Source organism: Sinohyriopsis cumingii, chromosome 5 (genome assembly GCF_028554795.1).
Source record: "Sinohyriopsis cumingii isolate HCF-2022 chromosome 5, ASM2855479v2, whole genome shotgun sequence".
NCBI lineage: Eukaryota > Metazoa > Mollusca > Bivalvia > Unionida > Unionidae > Sinohyriopsis > Sinohyriopsis cumingii.
In genome coordinates, this window is record NC_142965.1 from 138521868 (window position 1) to 138535207 (window position 13340).

Consider the following 13340-nt stretch of genomic DNA (forward strand, 5'->3'; position numbering starts at 1 on the left):
CTCCATTATAAATTACCAGCACCTAGTACTAATTTACCTTTCATTGCTCCTTTTATTAACCAAGTTGCCAATTTCTCTTTGAAATTTTTATCAGGAATAGCATCTATTGCGTGAATTAATTTAATATCAGCGAGATGTCTTTGTTGTAAATCTCCGCTGCGATATGCAAGATCGTGATAGTAGCATGCGTTATCGATAGCGTTTACTGGATCCTCGCCAGGATTTGGTTGATTATTATCGTTAAGTCTTATATCTAGCCTTGTACCAGGTCCGCAGTAATTATATCCTGGTAAATGTTTCTCTCCGGGATATTTCGCCCAAGGAGTTCCAGGCAGATTTGTTAAGGAGGTTGCGATGTCTCCTCCGGTTCTACTTTTTTTTTTACAAATCTAAACTTAATTGTCTTGCAAACTTCACATTCTCCCTTGATTGCATTCCTGTTGTTGCGTGTAACGACTTCGATTGGATTTATCGTAGCAGTTCGAGTGCGACACTTAACACAATATGAATCCATAATATTCTAATAACATGAATGTAATTGATTTTTCAGCCACAAAGAAACGCGAGCAAGTAAAGCACACCGAGGCATTACCAAATTCGATTAGAATGATAATCATTGGACCATCTGGTTCTGGAAAAACACAGTTGTTACTAAATTTGATTATGCGATGGTTAAAATGGGACAAATTGTATTTAGTTGCGCCATCCGTTGATGATCAGCGATGTTATAAAGTACTAAAGGAATTTAGCGATAAAACTGAGGATGGCACAATAGAATTTATAACGGATATTAATGAAACTCCATCAGTGGAAAATTTAGACGGTGATGCTAATAATCTTGTTGTTTTTGATGATGTGATGCTGGATAAGCAAACTAACCCAGCTAGGATATTCTCGCGTGGCCGACACAAGAACACCGATGTGATTTACGTGACGCAACGATATACGCAAATTCCGAAGGTAATTAGAGATAATTGTAATATTTTATCAGTTTTCAATGGCGTTGATACTCACACGCTGAGGAATATTCATCAAACTTGGTGCAATGGCGACATGGATATAAATAAGTTTAAAAATTTTTTCAGTCACGCTCAAGCAACACCGCACGGTTTTGTCACGATTAATCTTCACGATCCGCGTAGTAGATATCGAGTCGGTCTTGATCAGATTTACTCATAAAATTGCAACCGGAATTTGCAATAACAAACAAATTTTACAATACCCCCCCCCAAAAAAATGCTGTTTTTTTTTATGCCTGAAAATGCACTTTGGGTTGAAATTTTGCGGATTAATTTTCGTAGGAGGGTTTATTTTTGAAATCTGAGGGTTGTACGGAGAAATGTTTGGTGGGAGGGTTAAAATTATCTGAGCCACCTGGTCTGTACGACTTCCCTGCTGCTATAGATCCATTCGTAACTTCAGGCCACAAGCGAAACACTGTACTTCATATCCCAATCCTGACTCAGGTCCCAAGTAGACAAATCCTGTTCTAGCTAAAATATGCGGAGAAGGTAATCCTTTCCTATCCGTAGTCCATGCTTGAAACGAGTCGGGTTTCTCACTCGATTCTTGCTGTGGCGAAGTCATCCTTCTCGTGTGTGGGTATCCGCTTACAGCCAAAGTTTTATACCAACATGTCCATACGGCAAAGTGAAATGATTGGGAAGTCGCACTCGCTTCTGGTACACGATTTGACAGACTTTTTCCAAGGGTCGACTGACGATGTGATGAGTGAGTAAACGTACAATCTTGTTCGGTTGATAGGTGGTCACTTTAAAGTGCCCATCCTCTCCGGATTGCAAGGCTTCTTTCAATACCCCAAAGTTGACCACATGACTAGTACGATAATTCAGAGTCAATCCTTTCACTTTGCACTGCGTGTGCACTTCTCATTGTGGGTCTCGGTATTCGTAGCCGTAATTTTTAGGACCGCCACTGACGAAACTTAGAATCTTGTCGTCGGGATGCTCGTCTATCCAGGCTCCTAAACGGTATCCTTCGATGTCAGGGTGCTGTTGACTCGGGTGATGGATGTAAATGCAACTGTCCGTGTCAAAGTACAGGACGCGTTCCCCTAACAGTTCTAAAGCTTCGTACAATTTTAAGCGAGCATGAGCTGTCACGTAAGCCGCAATGATGACATTTCCAAAAGGATCGTCTTGTACAATGTCCAGATCTTCTTCGTAATTGATCAAGATCAAATCCTCGCGAACGACGTCCACGTGTTTCATGTATTTGGTTTTGTCGTGAATCATCTGGAAGTAGCGTGAAGGTTCTGTCAAATATTTCGTCTTGGGTAAACACGGACGTTGTGCCATTTTACCCCACAAGCAATTTAACATCACTTTGGCAAACGATCGCCTGCCTTCGTTTTTCTCGATGTGGTCTAAAGAGATGCCTTCTTGTTCATAGTATTTCTCTTTGAATGTCTTTTCGACTTCGGAAGTGTGACACCAGGAAGGATAGCCGCTGGCTTCTTGCTTCAGTTTCAAAAAGGCATCCACGTAGTCGGCGAAAATGCCTTTCTGAGTGGGGTCACCCTTGTGGTATTATTGTGTCTTGGGAAAGTGACAAATTTCGTACACTTCTAACAGTTGGTATCCCATGTCCAGATTATTGGACAATTCTACGCTGACCCAGGTTCCCGTCAAGGCCCGTTCTTCCTGGGTGTGCTGACAAGGTTGATCTTGGTTGCACATTGCGGCACAAGTACGGCACAAAGGAAACATCAGTTTGCCTTGGCAATGGTGAGGTAACACGGGATGGTACAAGTCCGTGGGAGGCAAAACTTTGCACTTGATCAGACCTTCGTATTGTCGAATGTTTTTCAGGTCGATGTGTTCTGTCAACAATTGTGGGTGCCCTAGAGGAAAGCGACAATATTTGCACACGTAGGGATACAGCGAACACACGTCCAAGTATTTGATTTCTTCTCCTTTCTTTTCGTCGGCTTGGTACAGCAAACAGGTGGCATTGGTCCTTCCTCCGTACAAACTATCCCTCGGGTTCAGCGGGTCCACCCACTGGTAACTTTCTACGAGGCGTTTAAATTCGGGATCGGTTTTCAAACGGTGATCGTACTCGTGTTCCCATATTTCCACCACTTGGTATCCTTGCTGTTCTAACTTTAGGTGTCGCTGACAAGTGTCCTGGTACAAGTCTTCCATGGTTTGCTGTAAAAACTGATTTTTAGTGCCACGGTCAGGGTAACAGACGGGACATCCGTGAAATAAGCAACCGTTAAACTCGTACACGATCTTGGGGTTTTCTAAGTCCCAGCCATCGACCGAATGCGTTCCGATGGTCTTTTCGCCCCCTCCGTTGCGGGCATGCTGAATCCATTTGTCTTCCTTGTCGCACAAGTAATGTAACCAACGTAGGGCTTTGACCGAGTATTGACGTTTGACATAGTGGGTCGTTTGAGGACTGATGACAGCCACGGTGTTTTCAGGCATGAATCGTTGTCGATACACTAAGGAACACGTTTTGGCAATGGTGCAAGCTTCTTTCAAAGGATCGACCCCTCCGTGTTCCATGAACAGTTCTCGAAATTTTCCACAGCAACGCCGTAAAATGTCCACGTCGGAACGACAATATTTTAACATTTCTTCCTGAAAGTCGAAGGGGTCGGAGGCATGAACCTGGTACCAAGCGTAGAAAGCTTCTCGTTGTTCGGTACGCATATTGTCAGGGTCGTAATAGTGAGCCTCAGGTAAATGGGGTAGAACGGCGTATTGATTGGCTTCCATATTGAAAAAGTGTGGAAAGTACCCTTTAGCCATTTCTGTCATTCCAAACGTTTTAGGCATTCGGCTTAAAGGCATGGCCAAGTAACGAGTCGAATCTTTAAACTGCACTTGTCCCACTTGCATGAAAATGATTTTGGCTCCGTTCAAAGTCACTTTAGGACGTTCGATGCCATGTTCCGTATAGTATCTGAGAAGAAACTGTCCATCGTATTCCGGAGAAAATGTGAGCCATCACCGTGGCATGACGATGACAATCTCCGTAACGTTCGATGTCCTCTTGGCTCCACGTCTTGTCGATGGGGTCTAAGACCCATTGGGCAAAATCGGCTAACGTGTTCGGTCCTCGAAAGATTTTTTCACGCCCTCCGGGAATCTTGCTGCAATGAGGGCAATGACTGAAGATAGGTTCTTGAATGCACTTCTCGCACGCTCGATGAGCCACGCAAAAATTAGGAATGTGAATACCGGTCTCTTGCATGCATTCGAAATCAAAAAAGATGAAATTGCCTTTCTTCTTGTGACCGTCCTCTTTCTCTGTTGGGGGCTGGTATTTTTGCACGTAGCATTCGTGTTCCAAGTCCACGATGTGGTGACAAATGTGACATTTTTTCTTTCCCGAACATACGTGTGTCTTGGCATTATTGGTACGTAGGCCTTGTCCACATGTAGGGCACAATATCAGCAGTTGACAAGCACATTTCTGCTGTGAACCTTGTGTTTTCAAATGTTGTTGGTAACAAGCAGGGCTGACAAACGTGCGCAGACAAGCAGGACAATGTACTCTTTCTTGTTCTTCGCTCAGACAGGGTGGAGAGGCCAAACATCCTGAGCATTATCATCCGCAATGTTTGTGTTGCTCTCGATTATTATAACCATAGTCACATTTCTCACAGTAATATTTGTATCCCAGGAATCCAGTGATAGTGGTAATGGTATCGAAATGGTCATCGTGATGATAAAGGTGAATGTATTTTCCATCCTTAAAGTCTTGGCCTCGAAACAACAGAGGCCCTCGCACTTCCTGAGGGTGCACTTTCAAGGTGTAGAATGGAGCTAGGACATCTTGCAATGTTTGCATTTCAGGAATACCGCAGGGTGTGTCTTTGGACAGGCCAGCTTGTTGTAACAGGAGTTCTGCTTCACTTCGTTGTTTGGCTCGGTTCGATTTTCGAATGTTCTCCCAGGCTCTTTTCCATTCTACCGTGTCGTTCTTGTTGGCATAGGTTCGTCCCACCACGATAGCCCTGGCTAAACACATCTGGTCTTGAGGGTTGTGAATTCGGACGAGGCTCGTTTTGGTGATGCGAAGGTCGTTCACCAATAACACCTTATTGCGTTGTCCGGTCCCTTGAGGAGGAGAGACGTGGGTCATGTCCAGTGTGGCTTTTCCATCGGTGATGTCAAACTGGTCATTAGATTGTTGCACGTGTTGAATCTTGTCCATGACTTTGGAAGCAGTCAATTCTGCAGGGGTGCTAAACTCGATCCAAACAGGAGTTTTCAAACCGTCGTGTTGTATGGAAAGTCTCAAGCGACCGTCTTCTTTGGGTTGACATTGTCGCTTGAGTGCAGTGAGCAAAGAATCCCACACCCCAGTGATGAACCCTTCTGCTTTCTCTAACGGTACTTCAGCCTTGAAATCTTTAAACTTCACTGAGTATTTGTAAGCCGTGGTTCTAAATTTTCTAGAGGAGCCCTTTTCCGTCTCTCGAATGGAATAGTACTTTTCAGGGTTGACTAAGAGTGGTGAACTTTGTTTAGAGGGTTCGGATTCTGGTTCACTCATGTCCTCTTCAAAATCACTGGCATGAATTTGTGCCAAGACTTCAGCCCTGGTACGAGGCGATAGATCACGTTTCTGCCTCTTACTTTCTTCTTCTTTCTTCTCGAATGAATAGGATCGTTTCATCTTGAGCGGAAAACGTCAAATGACTCAAGTTTAAACACCATAGACTAATTTATAGTCCTGGCAGACCAGCGTATATAAAAAGGTGTGTGTCTTGTCCTTTCACTATTCATTTCACTCTCAAACCGAGCACAACGATGGAAGAGACTAGCCAAATCGGACGTTTCATCAGAGCTTTGCGAGGGGTCATTAGAAAATTCTCTTCAGACCAGCCAACGGACTACTCTCCTTCCTTTCGAGATAAAAGTCAAGATACTGGCTATATCTGTCAGAAGAAAGGGCATTGGTCTTCAGAGTGTCCAGACCGTCAAAAAAGAAAAAATGGGGCTAGAAAAGACAAAAGTCAAGATACCTGTTATTATTGTCAAGAAAAAGGACATTGGTCTCCAGATTGCCCAAAAAAGAAACAAGAGGAGTCAGAAGAAAAGAGGGATTCTTCAGAAGAAGAGAGGGATTCTTCAGAGGAAGAGAGGGATTCTTCAGAGGAAGAAAGCAGACAGGTGAAGAAAAAGAAACAGGAGAAGAAAAGAAGAAGGGAAGAAAGTGAGGAGGAAAAGACTGTGACGGTGAAGAAATTGAAAAAACAGAGAGACTAAAAAATGAGACAGAAGGAGTGTAAGAACTTTTTAAAGTTTTATGTTGTGAATTGTGAATTGGATTGTAACTATTGATAAAAGAATACATTAATTATATAAGGTAAGTGTCTTTGAGTTTTGATTTTAAATAAGAAGCTACACTCACGCACTCATATACACGTACTATAGGGGTAAAATGGGTTTTTTTGTTGATTTTTGAGTTATTGGCAATTGAAAGTGTATCTCTTTTCGAGAGACGTGAGTGGCCCTGTAAAGGGCCTTTGGTTTTTGGTGTAGGGGTGAGTTTAAGCAATCAACTTTAACTGCCTTAAGCCTTTGCCACGGCCAAGGCCTACTTCTGGACTGCGTACTGTTGATGATGATTGGGTTGAAATCACAAAGGGTGGTACGGTAGGCTTAGTCACAGGGTTGATGTGTTTAGCTCGGGAAGGTCGTATTCTCTTCGGTCGTAATAAAGAAATCTGATACATTTGTTTCAGACTTCTTAACTCCGCTAAAATGTCCAACAGTACCGTGACCGTTTGATTTTCACCCTCTTGTTTCTTTGCTGCTACTTCTTCTTCTTCTTGTTTTTTTCTTACCTCTTCTTCTTGCTGCTGTTGCTGTAGGAGAAAAGCTTGTTCCGCTTCCTTTTGTCGTTGTATAAATTTCTCCAATTCTTCTTTCTGTCTCTGTCTAAAATTCTCCACTTGCGGTAATGAAGGTGACGAAGGTTCCGGAACAAATTCTTGCGAGGTAAGAAAATCCACAAAATCCCAGTTTACCTCTTCTGAAAGTAAGTCCGGGTTCCCTTGGGCGGTCTCCACTGCTGGTGCACCCCAATGGATCGTTTTCTGAGTTTCCGTCATGTTGAATCACTGTCGCATAGATTGACTGCACACAGGCGCTAGCGAATCTATATAGACCACGTGACGTCACAGACTGTTCTCTTGGGATTGGATGCGGACTGACTGAATTTTGTAACGCGTGTTTGGATTGGTCAATGAACTCAATCCGTTTCAATCCTCCCTCTACCTATAAATAAGCGCAGTTCACTGCATTGATTCACCTGTTCTCGTCGCCTCAAGATGTGGACAGCAGTGGAATCATCCACCCTTGTGTCTTCAATGATGTTTAGGACGGACATGCTAATGTATGTCCGATCCAAGTGGACAGTTGTCCACAAGTCAGACACCAGTCTGTGGATACGAAGAGTCTATGTGGAAAGACAAGGTTGCCTCAAGAGGACTCTGATTTATGGCCCTACACTAAGACGCAGCTTGAGGACAAGAAGATGCCGCAGATGCCATTTATGTTAAGGGCATATTAACATAAATCCAAAGGCCCTTTTCAGGGCCACTCATAGGTCTCGAAAAGAGATTGACTTTCCATTGCCAACCCTCTTTTTTTATTTTATTTTTTTAATTTAAAAAAAAATCCCATGTTTCAATTGCCTTTGCCCCTAGAATGGATATTTTTTCTCCCATTGTTCAATTGCCTTTGTCCATAGAATGGATATTTCCTTTCTCCCATGTTAAATTCCCTTGTCCCCAGAGTGGATGCCTTTTTTTCCCATGTTAAATTTATATAGTCCCCAGAGTGGATATTGCTTCCCATGTTAAATTTACGTAGTCCCCAGAGTGGATATTGCCTTTTTAACATGGAACTCCCCTAGTCCCTAGACCGTCCCACCTTACTACTAATAATGTTTTGTCACTTCCAACAACGATCAAGGCCTAACGTCATTAGTTTTATTTTGCTTCAGGTAAACCTGGGATTGCTCCACCTAAAGTCAGACTTAGATTTATCGGATGGCTAGGTTGTATCCTTACGTTCAAATCTAGACTTTACTTCTGTTAGTAATGTCCTTTTCTGAAGTCTTTCTGATGTCTCTTACTGATTGATATACCTAATCAGCTTCATCTTGTTGTGATATGTCTGCAGCTGGGCACTTTTGATGTTGGCGTTAATATTGGCTTTGTCCTCTTATATTTAGAAAGGAAACGTATGTTTTGCCCTCGACTCACCACGGCTTAGTTGGCTTGTCATCCATGGCATATTTGTACACAAACACCTATCCAATGATGTGTATGCCGTAAATCTGGCCAATCCAGCACTAATAGATCTTAATTACTGAAAATGAAGTAAACAGTTTGCGGTGGAGAACTGAGTCAAGTAGCTGACAGAGAGAGCATGTTATTGTATCAATTATATGATCTCTTTATATCTACAATCGCAACACTTAAAGCTCGCAATTTCGAACGAAATCACTACATTTTACGGTCGCTAGGAAAGAAACCGCTGAACGATATATTTATGTTTCAAAAGCTTTTGCTGTTTGTAAAAGCAATTTATTCCTCATTTTGTTTTCCCCTGTTTATTCGAGATAATTTTCCACCCCAAATAATCCTGATAATTGAGCTGCAAATTTTGTGTTTTTGTTCTAGTATATTTATGCTACATGCAGCTTTCTAATAATAATCCTCCAAGAAAAAGCTCGGTACGCAGTTGACGGGAAAATATTTTCTCACTAGTTCCTATTAATCTAACAGACCGCTCCGGTGGCCTAGTGGTTAGAGCGTCCGCCTCGGATGCGGGAGGTCGTGGGTTCGATCCCCGGTTGAGTCATACCAGAGACTTAAAAAAAATGGTACTAACAGCTGCCTCGCTTGGCGTTCAGCATTAAAAGGTTAGTGTTAGGACTGGTCGGCCTGGTGTCAGGATAATGTGACTGGGTGGGACATCATGCTACATGTCCGCGGCATGATGCCCCAGTGCTAGACATCACTATAAACTGCCACACTGCAGACATCGTAGCGATATGACTGAAAAATTCTTAAAGCTACGTTAAAAATCCAAATAACATCACATTAATCTAACACAATTATAACAACAATAAATACACAGTTTGTTGTGTGGTAATCTTCAATGTTCTGAAGGTTTACCTGTACCTTGACTACCTAGGTCAAAATGGTATGGGAGCATTACACCTGGAAACTAACAAGGAAGTATATTTTGAATGAGGTTATTGTAAACCTGCATGTCAAATAGATGCATACAAATGGTGCACATGTTGGTTTCTTAGACTGCACGTTACGGTACAACAGTATTAAAGGTAATCTATTTGTCTGTCTTGATCTCGCTTTCTTTTTCTCTCTCCCTTACACACATAAACAAATACACTTGTATACTCATGTAGTCATGATTATTGTCGCAATCACAGAAAAGAATACACTTTAAGCACCGTGTAAATATCTTGCAATCTGCTGATACCTCCTCGAGTAATATAAATTTTGACAGCTCAATACGGTGTTATCCGTTGTACCAGTGTAGTGTACCCTGACAATTCTAGAGTGTGCTAACTTACCCTGATCACTAAACCAATAATTCTGTTTGAAAACTATCGCTTACGTAGATTAGCCACAAAAATATCCATACATCCGCCCTGCACACACAGACACACATACACACAGACATGTTAGAATCTTACCCAGTGAATTGGCACATGTACTAATTCTATTTTGTAAGTCTTTACATCATAATAGATTAGATTCGGCTCTCGAAGCAATCTCTCTCTCTCTCTCTCTCTCTCTCTCTCTCTCTCTCTCTCACACACACACACACACACACACACACACATCATATATAGTTAAATACACCTAGTATCTGTTATTCGGCCGAGAAATCGCACCCCAGCTGTATCTCAACCCACACCCTTTACTATAGATGTGCAGGAAACATACAGTAGACACGCTTAATAAAAGAAAAGCTATTGATCTCCCAAGGAAACAAGGTGAAATGTACCTATATTTGCTTGGTTGTGTACACACGTTATCGACTTATCGACCATTAGCCTCGATTTGAACAGTATTGCGGGATATTTTAATGCATACAGAAAAGGTTGTATCTAAGACTCTCTCTCTCTCTCTCTCTCTCTCTCTCTCTCTATATATATATATATATATATACATCGATCTGGTTTAAACAAATTTTATTTCCATATTTACATAACATGGAATCGGGCTACAAATTCACACGACTTAGCAACAACTCTTCTCTAAATACAATAGTAGATACATGAAAAGTGGTAAGGACTGACAATACGTATATATACTTACGAGTGGATCAGAAACACGGTGAATTAATACAAACGGAAAATGAAAAATTCATTATACTACTGTGAGGAAAGAATGGAATCAAATTAAACAAACTTAATGCATACTAAGTGTACAACATGTAATTTAAAGAAAAGAAGGGGGGAGAAGAAGGGATAATAAAGTGATTCCTTAGTACGTGCAAAATGGGGATCATGCTAAAAGGAAGTGTTTTCTTGGACGGGAAATGTTGGTCTACGAGATTTCAAAGATGTGGGTATGTAGGTCATTTGATAACTAAGATTATCCAAACAGCAGGACGTTAGTACTAACAATTATCAATAATTGGTTAAGCAAGGCATTAATCTTGGTCTCGGTACTGAATATTTTTTACAATTAGGAATATAATGGCAGGTTGTCGTATAGTGCTCTCCACATGTGCACGATATGCTATAAGTATGAAAAATATTGTTTAAATCACAGGAGCCTTTTTATCTTATTTAACCCTGGTATGAATAAATGAAGATTTCATGTTACCAATGTAATAATATAGCGGAACATAACTGGGTAAAAGTGAAATTTACGTTAAAATGTTAAATAATCTGGATTGATATATGAAAGTTAGGAATGAAGTATGTATGGATGGAAGAATGACTATGTGAATGGATGGATAGATTGCTAATGGATAGACAGATTAATGAGAAGGAATGAGAAGAGTTCTACCTGGTAACGTGTTCGAGAAGCAAGGGCGGTGTATAATTTCAAAGACTGAAAAGTCCCGTTCGTTCTATATCTGGGAAGAAGCGTTCAAATCCTAATTTCATGCCATAAATATGTTGTATGTATGTATATGTATGTATGTAGGTAGGTAGGTAGGTGTGTGTGTGTGTGTGTACGTACACACGACCGTACATACGCACGTACGCTCGTACGTACGTACGTATGTATATATGTATGTATATGTATGCACGTACATATGTATTAACGTGTATATTTTTATGCATGTATCTATGTACGAACGTATGTATGATTCAGAAATCTATAATTCAACTGGAGAATTTATTTGCTCGTTACGAATTTCCTTCAACGTAAGATATGTTATTACTCTCGAAGTTATTAAAGATGTTCAAGCTGTTATGTGTCATTTGTTGAGAAAAACAAAATGTATGAGAATGAGTTCGAAGGTAAATTATGCATAGTGAATGTCTATCATTTCTTTCCTTGACTGATAAATGAATAGGTATAATGATTCTTTGTGATGGTTGCAACATGCTGAAGAAAAGCGAACTAAGTGTCGTTGCCCAAAGAAAAAATACACTCCGAGGCTTACGACCGAAGATGTCCTTGGTGGGAATCGAACTCCGGGTTCTTTGATTTCGAATCTGTCGCTACAACAAATGAGCTACCGTAGCACCTGTACATATATGTGAACAATAAACAATTATTAAAATACCTCAAAACAAAACAATATACGACACAAACATTGGACAATAATATCTACTTTAGATTAAGACATATATCGAATGATACTGATTATCAAAGCTATTTAGATTTAATCTGGATCGTTCTCTACTTTTGACCACACTAAACATATTTGTCTATATTATGTTCAAGCCGTTACTTGATCCAGTAGAGAAGCATTCGTCATTTTCTGCGAATCATTTTAGGATAGGTATTTATATAGGTATTTATATACAGTATCTCGTAATATTACTTACCAAAGACGAATGGTGGGTAGATTAAGGTTGGAAGAACATGAGAAAATTCTAAAGTACAAATTATAATACATTCAAATCAATATACCCATGTCAGAGTATCAATTGTACAGAAAAAAAGAGTCATCTAAAATTAAACTAACAGAAAAAATCAATAATCTGATTGTGTCAGATGAGAACATAATGGAAGGATATGAAGGTAATGTGCATTAGTAAATACTCGACTTTGCATCTGTCTGTCTATTTAGATTATACATTAATATTTTCAAACAGTTTTGTTTCGCCTACAGGCTTTAATAATGATTGAATTCTTATCCATTCGTTCTTTGTTTTCTTGTCATTTGCATTTTGATGCATGATATATCCAACCATAAGTATGATTGAATTCTTATCCATTCGTTCTTTGTTTTCTTGTCATTTGCATTTTGATGCATGATATATCCAACCATAAGTAGGTCGAATTACCTTAAAATTGTTTAGTGAAATTATAAACCAACATGTAAGTTTTTGGAGGTTTCGTTTATGTTTTTCTTTTTGTTTCTGAGAAATGGAAATTTTGGGTTATAGGCTGGCAAATAGTAGTGTCTTCTCTTTTGAATACAAATTGTACTTACGTTTAACAGCCTTTTATATGTCACGTTTTTGCACACAATTATGCCTAATACGGGTGGTTGGGGTGAGTCAATTATTTTAATTTAACACATCTATTTACAAGAAATTTTAACAGGACGAGATACATGCACATATAAATCCATAGCTGAAGTAAAGCAGCTATTAGTTGTTTCAAAGTTTAATTATTTTGGAGCGAAATCTTACCAATGGCACCTTAGAATACAACTAGAGCAGGTTGTGTGTAAAATGAATCTTTCACACGGTGTATCAAAAATGATTTTGTATCGACTCCCTGGCGAAGCTCGTGACATATATTGTTACGGGGTATCGTTGGCCATTAAACTTCCGGTGACCATTCAACGACTCACTATGCTCTCAGTGGCTGATAAACTCTCGTTAGACCTTAACTCCAAGAGGTACCTGATTCTCTGATGAAGTGGGGAATCCTTACAATAAGAATGGGACTAGTGATAAAATGCAGACTTATATTTAAGTTTCATCTGGTTTATTAACTGTCACAAAATTGTAGGGCACTAAAATTTCAAGATTCAATATCAGGTGCATCACTCCCAAATAATACCTCATTGCTTTTATATCAAAATGGTAGTGTGCAGTTGGAAAAATTGATATTAACATTTATCAATGTCAAAGTTTAATGTTTAGATGTTATAGTAAAATTATTGTTTACT

General features: G+C 40.1%; 1 protein-coding gene across 2 annotated transcripts in view; it reads left to right on the forward strand.

Moving 5' to 3' along the window:
- Positions 1–9220: 9220 nt before the first annotated feature.
- Positions 9221–13340, forward strand: part of LOC149800351 (uncharacterized) — a 43474-nt gene continuing 39354 nt past the window's right edge. Inside the window, exon 1 of one of the 2 annotated variants that reach the window (XM_089959968.1) lies at positions 9221–9345. The gene's annotated coding sequence lies outside the window, so the exon portion shown is untranslated. Of the gene's footprint in view, positions 9346–10111; positions 10131–13340 lie in introns of those variants that run through there. The other variant, XM_089959969.1, reaches the window with a different exon arrangement.